We start from the raw sequence: 13,208 nt of genomic DNA, 5'->3' as shown, positions 1-13,208 counted from the left end.
TTCTTAAAAAACCATTAACCGTGACCCGTGGTTGCAACATTTTTAGATGATGATAAGCCAATTTCGTGAATATTCTCTTGTATATAAAACAAAAACAACTTGAATTTTATAAAACTTACAAGTAGCAACAATATTATGTAAATTAGATAGTAATCCGACCCACTTTCCAAACTAGACATCTTCCAGCGCTATCGACAAAGCACTCATTAGATTACAAAGAATAATGATGAAAGAAATGCTTTGTAATTGTGGTTAAACAGTGTATCAGTATAATCAAACAATGACAGCACAATACGAAGCCCATCAAAAGACGATTAACTAAATTGAAAAACGAGCGTAACATGCGTAACGCTGTCGTGAATGTTTCTGTAATCACATTTAGAAACATTTTGCTAACCATCTCCACTGTTCTACTTATTATCATTTGACTCGATCTCTTATATTTCATGCTACAGTTGAAGACCTTGAGGTTAAATTTATAAAGCATTTCCATATGCATCACTGTTTTTAAACTTTATTACGACACTGCGCTCTTGACAGCTTTAATATTTTAAGTGAATGCTTAAAAAAATTACTAAAGGTTTAAAGTGTTTTTATTTTTGCTGATTCTATTCAAAGGCTTATTAATGGTTATTGTATACACTCATAAGTTATCGGTCATCTAAATTGAGAAACATCACAGATCATAATGGGACCGGAAAGGAAATGCAAAGAAATTGATTAACTTCCAGCCGTCATTCAAATCAGTGTCATACAAATAGTCATAATCTTTACCTTACGCAACTCTGGCGCAGGTCTGACGTAACTAAAACGAGCTCAGCGAAAGTTACTACGGCAATTTCTCTCACCTCCCTATCTTTTTCTTTCACCACTGTCCCTTTCACACCGATTGCGCCCATAGCATTCTCTCTCACTCTTTTGGCAATAAATTACCCGTTCTTGTCTTACTTTAGCTATTTTATATCATGCCATCGCTGTCTAATCTTCTTCATGGATTTTCACGGTTGGCATGGCACGCATCCATTTTTTTGGCTTACCACGCGCTGAAGGTGTTCCATTTATATCATAATCAGTTATTGTTTTTGCTTGTGCAATTAATTTATTTTCATTTGCACTAATAGTTTCAATTACATCTATTAGCACATTTAGTAGGTAACAATTGTTTTAATGAAGTTTATTTTTAACGTACTTGTTTTTAATAAGATCTATTAATTGATACGATCGTTCACAGAATTTAAAAAATAATACCTATTAAGCATTTTAAAATGTTAATTTTATACTTATTAAATAAGCTTTTGCCTTGCTTGTTGCTCTTTTATCTTATTTAATCTGAATAGAAAAAGACCAATGAAAAACCAACTGCTTATAAGGGTTTTTTACGTAGGTAACCAATGTTATCCTTATTATATTATATTTGTCTTGAAAGTCTTTAATAAATATTATATTGTATAGCAATTCTGTAGAAAATTCTACTAGTATTATAAACGCGAATGTTTGAATGGATGTTTGTTTCTCTTTAACGTCACAACAACTGAACCGATTTTGGCTAAAATTTTGAATGAAAATAGATTTTACTCTGGATTAACACATAGACTTTTTATCCAGGGAAAATCCATGGATTTCGCGGGATTTATGAAAAACTAAATTTCACGCAGATGTCGCGGACATCCGCTAGTAATGTTATGATTTTAAATATATAAAAAGATACATATAACTATATAACTGAAAATAAACATTTTTCATCAGATGGCGAAAGTTTGTATGAATGTTTGTTACTCGCGTCTTAACTATGTTTTCTATTGTATTCTTTAATATTCGCGAATATTAAACCGATATAGCTGAAATTTAGAATGGAAATAGGTAGATTATGTCCTTGATTAACACATAGGTTGTTCTGAAAGAAACCATGATTTCTGCAAGATTTGCGAACAACAGGTTGTACTAATGGTATGAACTCTTTCATATAAAAGTACTGACTGTTATTTGGAAACAATTTGCGGAAACCCTAACTTCAGGCAGTCGAAGTCGCGGGTAGTAGCTAGCTCTAAATAGCCTATCATTGTATCTTTTCATGTGAAATATATTCTTCAACCTGGCAATATACTGGATATCTTTATTTGGTAGTGTAATTTGTAAGTAACCTGAACTAGGTCAAATTTTTGGCATTCCGTCATACGTTTTACCTTAGAATTCTGTAGCTAAATAAAAATATTATGAAACTCTTGGTGGACAACTCTGTCCCTCCACCAAAGATTATTATTTACGCAATTTTTTTTTCAAAATCTCCTTTTTCTCTCCGTGGCAAATTACTTCAAGCAAATTTAAATTTATGATTTAACTTATCTATTTAAATAATTGTTTGAAATAATTGCATTATTGCGATAATACAAAATTGTTATATTTATTTAGCGGAATCCTTAATATGAGAATCACACTCCAACTTGACACATTTTTGTGAGTGTCATGGAAAAATATGTGCAAACAAGTTTCACTCGATTTTTGGCAACCTTATAAAGTGAACTGAATTCTCAATCCTGGCAACATTCTTGACTCCTTTTTATTGGAATTATATGAAGTAATAATTAACAAAAACATTTCAATTAAAATTTTCAGCATTCTTTCTTAATGTAGTGCCTAATTTCTTTTGTTTTATTTTTTATTTTATTTTTAAAGAATATTTGTCACTAGCGGACGTCGCGACATCGTCCGCGTGGAATTTAGTTTTTCACAAATTCCTCGGGAACCATGGATTTTTCCGGGATAAAAAGTAGTCTATGTGTTAATCCAGGCTATAATATACCTTAATACCAAATTTCAGCTTATTCGTTTCAGTAGTTGAGGCGTGAAAGAGTAACAAACATTCATATCATCAAAATCATCAGTTTTCGCAAATCTCGGGAAACCATGGATTTTTTCGGGATAAAAATTAGCCTATGTGTTAATCCAGAGTAAAACCTATTTCCATTCCAAATTTCAGCTAAATCGATTCAGTAGGTAGTAGCGGCGTTATAGAGTAACAAACATCCAAACATCCATACAAACTTTCGCTTTTTATAATATTAATAGGATTTGATATACAATATTTCCATTACCCTCCAACTAGTCGGAAAATACTGTATTTGGAATAGGTACGTACGGCAATAGACCAACGGAGCGAGGATCAAACCCCCATCTCTCGGTGAAAAGTCCGACCGCTCTAACTTGAGCTATTGAGGCTTCGATTTTATGACCAAAACGCTATTTTTGGATGTGAACGACAAAGCCTGCGTGCTACAGCAATATTCTGCAAGTTCGGGCGATCAGAACGGCCCAAGGTTGCAGTGGAAAGTAGCCTGTGAACATTCCACCGCGGCCTACGACGAGCTTTCGTCCCGCAAGGCTATCCACTGGCTTGTCTATCCTTATCTCGGCTCACCTTTGCATTGGCGGTTAGTTCTCGAAATATTTACCTACAAATGTTAATCGCCATAATGGGATTGTAACGCAATAGACTTGTATACATAAGATAAACTGAAACCCAAAAAATTTTAATAAAAAAATACAACCGACTTAAAAGTTATAAAAATTATTTTACTAAACTAAAAAGCTAAAAAAAAATTGTATGTACTGTCCCAGTTTGCTCAGTGCGATCAGTTTGAAGGCGGTACCAAGTTAGTGATGTATTAATTCAAGCCGTTTATATCATAAAGATTTAGGATTTTCAGACAGTTCTCCCGTCTCAGGAGAGGCTAGGCCTATAGTCCACCACGCTGGCCCAATGCGGATTGGCAGACTTCACACTCGTAGAGAATTGAGAAAATTTCCAGGTATGCAGGTTTCCTCACGATGTTTCTCCTTCACCGTTTGAGACACATGATATTTTTAATTTCTTAAAATGCACATAACCAAGAGCCATGATAACCCAGTGGAAAAGACCTCTGCCTCCAATTCTGGAGGGCGTAGGTTCCGGTCCAGGGTATGTACCTCCCAACTTTTCAGTTATGGTGCATATGGTATACATATTACATTTATGAAGTTAATACATTCTACGTATGCAGTTCCGAATCACCTTTACAGTGAGTCACGGGGTCACAACGACCTTTCCCTTTTATTTTAATCCTAAACCAAATCGCAGGAAGTGGCTCATTTTAATTCCACAGAATTCTTTTTGTAATATTTTTCATTAGCATTTTAGGGTCGGCGGGTGGTAATTGAAAACGCCAAAATCTACGCGTTGATGCGAAGCAATGTTTGATTATAGTTTTGTATGAAACTAAGTAAAAAATGTTGAATGTGGGTGTAATTTTAGGTTTGAATAAATTGTCCTACAGCTCAAAAGACTTCAATGTGTTGGAACTTCGGAGCTTGGCGTGAAGAATACCTTCTTATTGTGTTCAACCAAAAAGGTATTCAAAAAAGAAGAAGAAATGCTTTATTGCACACAATAGAGATAGCGAGTAAAAGTATGAAAGCTGAAAAGCAATCTCTTACAGGCAACCTCTGATGACAGAAAAGTAAGCGGGTTAGGGAAAAATTTTTGTAAATAATAAAAATTTTAATAAAAAAAATATAACCGACTTCAAAACCTAAAAACGTACCCACTAAACTAAAAAGCGAAAAATAACATCATAATATGTTCTACCTGCTGATCAGCATGAAGGCGGTGCTAAGCCGGTGATGTATTAATTCAAGCCATGTTATAAATTTAGATTTTGCAGACAGTGTTGTTTCATGTGGTCCTGTCAGAAATGGCTTAAATTAAGACAACACCGGCTAAGCACCGACTTCATGCTGATCAGCAGGTATAACATATTATGATGTTATTTTTCGCTTTTTAGTTTAGTGGGTACGTTTTTAGGTTTTGAAGTCGGTTATATTTTTTTTATTAAAATTTTTATTATTTTTCCATTTTTAGTGTAAAATTTAATCTCAAACGAATACATCAGAGCCCTAATGACAGTCACAACCCATCGTGGTACAAAATTCCCAGCAATACAAATTAATCAAGCCCAAGCACAAGGTAGCTACCGTAAACCGTTAAGAGGTGCCCTTAATTGACCTTGGTCTTCATCATCAGACTCCTAATAACAGATACAACTCATCTAGGTAGAAAGTTCTCAGCAATACAAATTAATCAAGGCCAAACACAAGGTAGTTACTATAAACTGTTAAGGAGTTCCCTTAATTGTCCTTGGTCTTCATCACCAAACCCGTAAATGACAGTCACAACCTATCTATGTGGAAAGTTCTCATTAATACAAATTAATCAAGCCCAAACACAAGGTAACTGCTGTAAATCGCCGAGGAGTTCCCTCGTCAGTTTTTTGGCTCCATCATCAGATCGATTTTAAACCTTCATAAAATTGTAGTGCTTAAAAGTACTAAATGGAAAAGTTTACGAACACACTAGACACCCATATAATTTTCGAAAGTTTCCCTCAATTTCTCCAGGATTCCATCATCAGATCTTGACATGATGGCAATGGGACTAAATGGGGACTATACCGTTTCAAACAAAAAAAGATTTTTTGAAATCGGTCCAGGCGTCTTTGAGTAATCGGTGTACATACATAAAAAAAAAGAAAAAAAAAAAAAATACCGACCGAATTGAGAACCTCCTCCTTTTTGAAGTCGGTTAAAATATGTTTTATGGAACCTCAATTAAAGGTTCTCTGCTCTGGACCTCTTAAAGCCACCACAGTCCAAACCCCACAGTTGTCTACCGTACTTTGGTAGGTATTTATAGTAGAAGCCATTGATTATATATACGTCGTAGAAGCATAAGCTGAGCTTTTATAAAATGAGGCAGGTCTAGCCATAATAGGCTTAGTTGCTTAGTTACTTGCAAGACCGACACCAACATAGGCCATAGAAAAAAAACATTCTATGAGCATGGTAAGGCACAAAGAGCCTTACATAAAGACGTAAGTATATCAATATAATCGGTTCCGTGGTGAACAAAAAAATCTTTTCCGCAGAACATTTGGTCCGTATCTCTAACTCGTGCCGAACTTATTTCACCCACGTCGCAAATCCTTCGAGAAAGATTAGGTATGGAATTCCCACCTATTGTTATGTACCCAATTACGTATATAAAATCCGAGTTGATTTTTGGCGGTCAAGCCACTGGTTACACTATAACAATGTCTGCTGATTTATTTTTAAACCCTGGCATAAAAAATGAGGGTGTCATAAGTTTAACTTGTTTTATCAATCTATTTGTGGCATTGTAGCTTCAAAACTAATGAATCAATTATGACGCGGTATTTTTTGTTGGAAAGCTGACTTAATCGAGATGGTTTTAAGCTATAAACGATGAAGATCAGATAAGCCGATCCGCAGATATTGGCGTTTTTCTATTAACATTATCGTTATCAGCCTATTTTAAAGGCGTCGTTACTTCAGGACCAGGTAACCATCCATAGGGATATAGAGTTTAGCTCCACCACGTTTTTCCAATGCGGTTTGGCGGATGCATGATATTGTTTACTTATGGATTGATCAATGATCACTTTCAGAAGTTAATGACTAGAGCTTAGATGGTCCAAGACAACGGAGCTTGAAATTCCTGTAAATTGCTGAAAAGGTATATACATTATTACAACATTACAACATACATATTGTTTATTATCCAATATTATATTTTCAACATTTGTTTATAAAGAATGTCTAGAACTTTATAGGTATAACAACAAAAGTATTTCTTTAGACATAATTATTAATGCCGACAACACTATGAATAAATTATTATAGCTGTAGAATATTTTCCCTAATGAAACTACCTGTGTACATTGTACTTCAAACCTGTCACACAACCACAGGCGATTATCAACCTTAAGAAAAGAGAAATAAAGCTGGAAATTAATTGTATACGTCCACACTTATGCGCATCTTGGGTGTCAAAGTTCGCTATTCAACCTTCGAAGGAAACCAATCACTATCTAATAAACTGGCATGCAGTATAAATGTGCTTCAAGTTGTGAATAATTTATTTGAATTATTATGTTCTGAATGATACATCTGTACACAATCTTGTAACTAGTAGAATATTATACTATTTTTTAATATTTTTATTTTATTAATATTGATATTGTGAGTCTTGAATAACTCAGCGGGCGATGGAGCGAGCTATGCTTGGAGTTTCTCTGCGTGAACGAATCAGATATGAGGATGTCCGCGGAAGAATCAAAGTCGCCGAGTTAGATCAGCGAGTCGCGAAGTTGAAGTAGCAAACGCAGGGTATATAATTTTGTGTTTAATAACTCCGAACAAGTTAGCCCGCTTCCATTTTTGATTGCATTATTAGGTGAGATTTTAGTCAAGGGCTAACTTGTAAAAAAATACTATCTGTAGATACATTCAGCACTGCAAAGGGGACCAGCCTTTGCATGTCTTTCCTTTCCCTTTCTTATGTCTATTTATTTAGGTATAATATTACTTTTGTGTTGTATATTGTTTGTAAAATAAAAGAGTTTCTTCTTCTTAAGAAAATATAAAACGCGATTATGTTTTTTTGAAATTATTACCTACTAGCTGACGCCGCGCGGTTTTACCCGCGTGGTTCTCGTTCCCTTAGGAATACGGGGATAACATAAATAGCCTATAGCCTTCCTCGATAAATGGGCTATCTAACACAGAAAGAATTTTTCAAATCGGACCAGTAGTTCCTGAGATTAGCGCGTTCAATCAAACAAACAAACACTTCAGCTTTATAATATTAGTATTGATTAAAAAGCAAAGGCAAGTTCAGTATTAATAAAAATGAGTGTCGTCAAATTCGATAATAAAAATTAGGTCCTAGGATCTCAAAACGTGCAGATTCTATTAAAACTTGAAAACGGTGTTAAATCAATACCTTCCCTACTTAGTACTTATTAGCGGGAGATAAAAAGAAGATAAATAAATTAAATCGTTCTCAAGCTATAGCGTGATGTAGGTAGTACGAATATCGTCATCAACCCATATTCGGCTCACTGCTGAGCTTGAGTCTCCTCTCAGAATGAGAGGGGTTAGGCCAATAGTCCACCACGCTGGCCCAATGCGGATTGGCAGACTTCACATAACGGGAGAATTAAGAAAATTCTATGGTATGCAGGTTATCTCACGATGTTTTCCTTCACCGTTTGAGACACGTGATATTTAATTTGAAGAAAATGAATCGTTCTCAAGCTACATCGTGATGTACGAGTAGGTAGTACGAATATAAACATTAAATTTTTTACGGCCTCCATGGCGCAGTGGTATGCGCGGTGGATTTACAAAACGAAGGTCCTGGGTTCGATCCCCGGCTGGGCAGATTGAGATTTTCTTAATTTGTCCAGGTCTGGCTGGTGGGAGGCTTCGGCCGTGGCTAGTTACCACCCTACCGGCAAAGACGTACCGCCAAGCGATTTAGCGTTCCGGTACGATGCCGTGTAGAAACCGAAAGGGGTGTGGATTTTCATCCTCCTCCTAACAAATTAGCCCGCTTCCATCTTAGACTGCATCATCACTTACCATCAGGTGAGATTGTAGTCAAGGGCTAACTTGTAAAGAATAAAAAAAAATATATATATATCATGTTCTATACGATATGGGCACACCTCACGTGAGGTTTCGGTCCCCTACAGTTATTGATGCATCCATATAAGCGTATTGCGCGAACAAGTCTGCCTATATGGTTGGCTACAACAAATTTCTAAATGGCTTTAAATTAAGCACCTTTCATACATTGTATACAATTTTATTGACCTTACTTCAAAGGCTGACCCGCGGTTGCGCAAAGCCGCAGCGGCGCGGGTCATGAGACCAACTGTTCCAAAGTGATTCTTGCTTAATTTGAGATATTATTATATTATGGAAATTTTAGCACGATCAATTTTATCATCCGTCTATATTATGTGTGCGTGGATATAAACCTAAGGTTCCCAAACATTTTTCTCATAGACCACTTTCAAATTTAACTGGTTCTGGTGGACCCCCTGCTAAATTTCTACCCAAAACTCGACAAACAATGTAATTACGTTCGTCTATGGAAAATTTTGTTGCACCTGAACAACCATCATAAAATAACAGTTTTCAAAAAAAATTGTGAGTATTGATGACTTAATTAATTGGTTGTGCTGTGAGTGGATGACGAAAAGTAAAATAGTCCAGGCAAAAAGTTGTTTCAGCCAACTTTAATTTTTGATTACTGCTGACAGCACAAGGAAGCAATTACTTCACAATTATTTCCCCGTTCGGTATGAAACCAGATAAATATTCGTGGACCCCCGACTACAAATCGTGAAACCCCATTTTTATGTCACACCAACGTAGACCCCAGCCGAGTCGTCTGTAGACTCCTGGTCCACCTGGACCACTTTGGGAATCGATGATCTAATGCAACTTTTTGCTAATAGACGGAGAGTGCGCGACAACCAAATCGTCCTAATTTTATAAAGGCTGATATTTTGCAAGCTCATGCTCCTACTGTAAATAATTACCGTACCCAACTATGGAGTTTGGATTGTGGTGGTTTTGGGAGATTGCATGTTTCAATGATCCGGGCCTAGGCGCGTTTGGAACCCTCGTGCCTCTAATTTTAAGTTTTCTACTTTAATTACTACCAATCATGAGATAACTTGAAGTTACGGCCTTTGTGGATGTGGTGGATTTACAAATGGGTTTGATCACCGGGTGGGCCGATTGAGGTTTTCTTAATTGGTCGAGGGCTGGCTGGTGAGAGGCTTCGGCCGTGGCTAGTTACCACCCAACCGGCAAAGACTTACCGCCAAGCGATTTAGCGTTCCGGTACGATGTCGTGTAGAAACCGAAAGGTGTGTGAATTTTCATCCTACTTCTTACAAGTTAACCCGCTTACATCTTGATATTTTCTCTTTCATATTGATTATCACTTGCCAGATTGCTTAGATTGTAGTGAAGGGCTAACTTGTAGAGAATGAATAAGCCTAATAATTGAAATAAATCATCCTAAATCCTTAAACCAGCAATAAAGCGTAATAGGTCGAAATATCCAAACTTCTCTGAAGAGGGAAATTAAGTTCTTATTGTTGATTTTAGAATTTAGAGGGCTTTTTTCCATGCTAAGTACTTGTATAAATAAATAATCTATTTCGTCTTCGTTTGTCTTCTTAGAAATTCTATTTCACGGAGCGTTTTTAACTGAAATGCTATTAGTCTAATAGTTCGCTAGTCGACGTTTGAAAATAGACTAATTATCGTTTCACTTTCGAAACCATTTGTTTCGATAGAGAGCATTACGTTGCAGTTCGTTAGTCTCTTTTTTAGCTGGATTAGTTTTTTTAATTGGACATCGAAATTGGCACATTTTGATTCGACTTGCCTTGTTCATCTTTTGAAAGTCAAAAAAGTATGCGTACTTAATACCATGAACCGTGAATATTTAATTTTTAACCGTCGAAAAAACGGAGAAAGGTCTTCGAAGTGTATTATATTTTATTTATTAAGCAGTTATAATACTTTTAATTAGATTTAAACTTTTTATTTTAGTTTACTACAAAATACACAATTTACTACAAGAATTAACGGTGAAGGAAAACATCGTGAGGAAACCTGCATACCAGAGAATTTTCTTAGTCCGCTGCGTGTGTGAAGTCTGCCAATCCGCATTGGGCTAGTGAGTTGGACTATTGGCTTAACCCCTCTCATGAGACGAGACTCCAGCTCAGCGGGGTGTTACTATACTATATAGTATATACTTGTACTACAAGAATATTGTGTTATCAAGTCAACTCATTTTTTTTTCAAGTTTGTATGTATTAATATTAGTCATTAAAACATAATTATCACATTATCATTTTCTTTTAATTAAAAGAAAATGATAATGTGTTATTATTTTCTTTTAATTAAAAGAAAATGATAATGTGATAATTATGTTTATTAAAAAAAATAGATAACAATTACATTGTAAGTACCCAAATATTAGTCGTAGATTATATCTTCGAAATGGTGTGAACGCAGACATTGGCCGTGAGCGAGTAGGAAGGAGGAAGGCGGACAACTAAAAATTCACGGCGCACGGACTCATGTCGGTAATTTTCGGCGAGAGACGTGTTGATGTATCTTCCTAGTAAAGCTTGTAGCACACTGGGTTCAAAACCTCTCTGTGTATGATGAACTCTCTGGCGCAGTTGGTACATCTATACTAATATTATAAAGCTGAAGAGTTTGTTTGTTTAATTAAACGCGCTAATCTCCGGAAGTACTAGTCTGATGTGAAAAATTATTTCAGTGTCAGCTAGCTCATTTATCGAGGAAGGCTATAGGCTATATTTTATCCCCGTATTCCTTCGGGAACGGTAACCACGCGGGAGAAACGCGGAGGCGTCTACAAGTAGTGCTATAGTTCTGGTATCGTCTCCTAGTTTGGGTCAGCTTAGGATCTTATGTTTTCTAAATTGACTATAGTCTGGTATGGTGGTAAACTCCAACCGTGATTAATTACCACTTTAACGGCGATTTGGCGTTCCGATAAAATGGTCAGAGGTATCTCATCATCATCATTATTAACCCATATTGTTGAAACTCTGAAACTGGTTTTTTATTATTTTTATTTATTATTGTTGAAACTCACTCACTCTGAGAGGAGACTCGAGCTCAACAGTGAGCTCGAGTCTCCTCTCAGAATGAGAAGGGTTAGGCCAATAGTCCACCAAATAAATATTTCACGGAACACACAGTTCAAAAATTGAGAAAGCACAAATTGTTACAATTTGACCTCGGTGTACCCCAGAAGAAAATCCTCGGTACTGTGTCGAGACTGTTTGAGTTGCGCGCGCGCGCCGCTACCCGCAGACCTATTGAATGACAAATTTCATTGGACCTTGAAGCCAGACATATTTTCCTAGTGCGCGCGTGCTTCAAATACGAGAAATTATCATTTTTGTAGACGTTATAACAAGTCACTCAAACTGTTTTTGAAGCGAATTTCTAACTAAAAAGTTGAAAACTTATATTCTATAGTAGTTCAGTACTCATATTCAGTCAAAAAATTCCATAATTCGAGCAATAATATTAAAATCCAAAAAAAATTATAGTTATAGTACAACTAACAGACGCCCGGTGGTTTCACCCGCGTAGTTACCATTCCCATGAAAATACGCTGTTAAAATATAGCCTCACTGATATTGTAGCTTTTTCATTGGTTAAAGATTTTTTTTTAAATTGATTCAGTAGTTACGGAGCCAACTCGCTATGAAGAAACAAAAAATATTTCCACTTTGTATAAATTAGTGTAGATAATAATTACAATCTACTTCATCTAATTAAAGACATATATACCCAATAGATAAAGTGGGATCGCATTCAACAAGCAACCTGTAGCATATAAAAATAGTTGTCACGACGTAACATCAGGTGACTTATTTGCACATTTCTCCAACAACGGCTGCAAGATATGTTATAATGACGTCGTAAAAACCTTGCATATCAAAGGAAATATCAATTAAAGAGCATCATTAGGCAAGGTGTGAATTACTCAGGCGTATTTACATGTAATGTCGTTCGGCGCACACAATAGAATACAAAGCGTGTACGTTAACTAAGCAACCAATTAAGCGATCGCTGTTATGTCGATTAATCATTCTGTATCCCACGTACTGTTCAACGAAGAGTTATCCTACAAAATGTAGGGTAACCATAATATATGCTTCTATACTAATATCATAAAGAAAAGATATTGTATTAAGCTATTGCATATTTTTTTTTCGCGGCGACCGAATTTAGAGATTTTGTAACGAAAATAAACCTAACGTGCATTAAATTAACACATTTAGATGTTATCATATCGACTCAACTGGACTAGTAGTGTGGTGCTAAGAGGCAAAACTTTTTAAACCAGAGTTCAATTCTAGCTCAACGTAAAGACATTTTTTATTCTTTTCCAAAAAAAATATAGCATAAATAAAATATATAAATAAATATAGTTGCATAAGTTGTTAAAAAATCTATGCAATAGCTTTACCACGGCAGCGGTAGTCCCGCGTATTTTTGTTTATGTGAGGAATAAACTTAAAATCTACTGGACCGATTTGATAAATTCTTTTACCACTATAAAGCGAATGAAATCGCGAGGTTCTGCTAGTTTACTATTGCAGTGATGCAAATGTACTTCACTGCGAGGATGCGAAATAATTTTTCATCTATTTTATTTAATGTTTGCATATTAATATTACCATCGGGTCGGTTGATGAAGTAAAAGGATTTAGAACATCTAAATTAATCAAAAT

The sequence above is a fragment of the Bicyclus anynana genome, chromosome 1 (genome assembly GCF_947172395.1).
Source record: "Bicyclus anynana chromosome 1, ilBicAnyn1.1, whole genome shotgun sequence".
NCBI lineage: Eukaryota > Metazoa > Arthropoda > Insecta > Lepidoptera > Nymphalidae > Bicyclus > Bicyclus anynana.
This window is presented reverse-complemented; position numbering follows the sequence as displayed.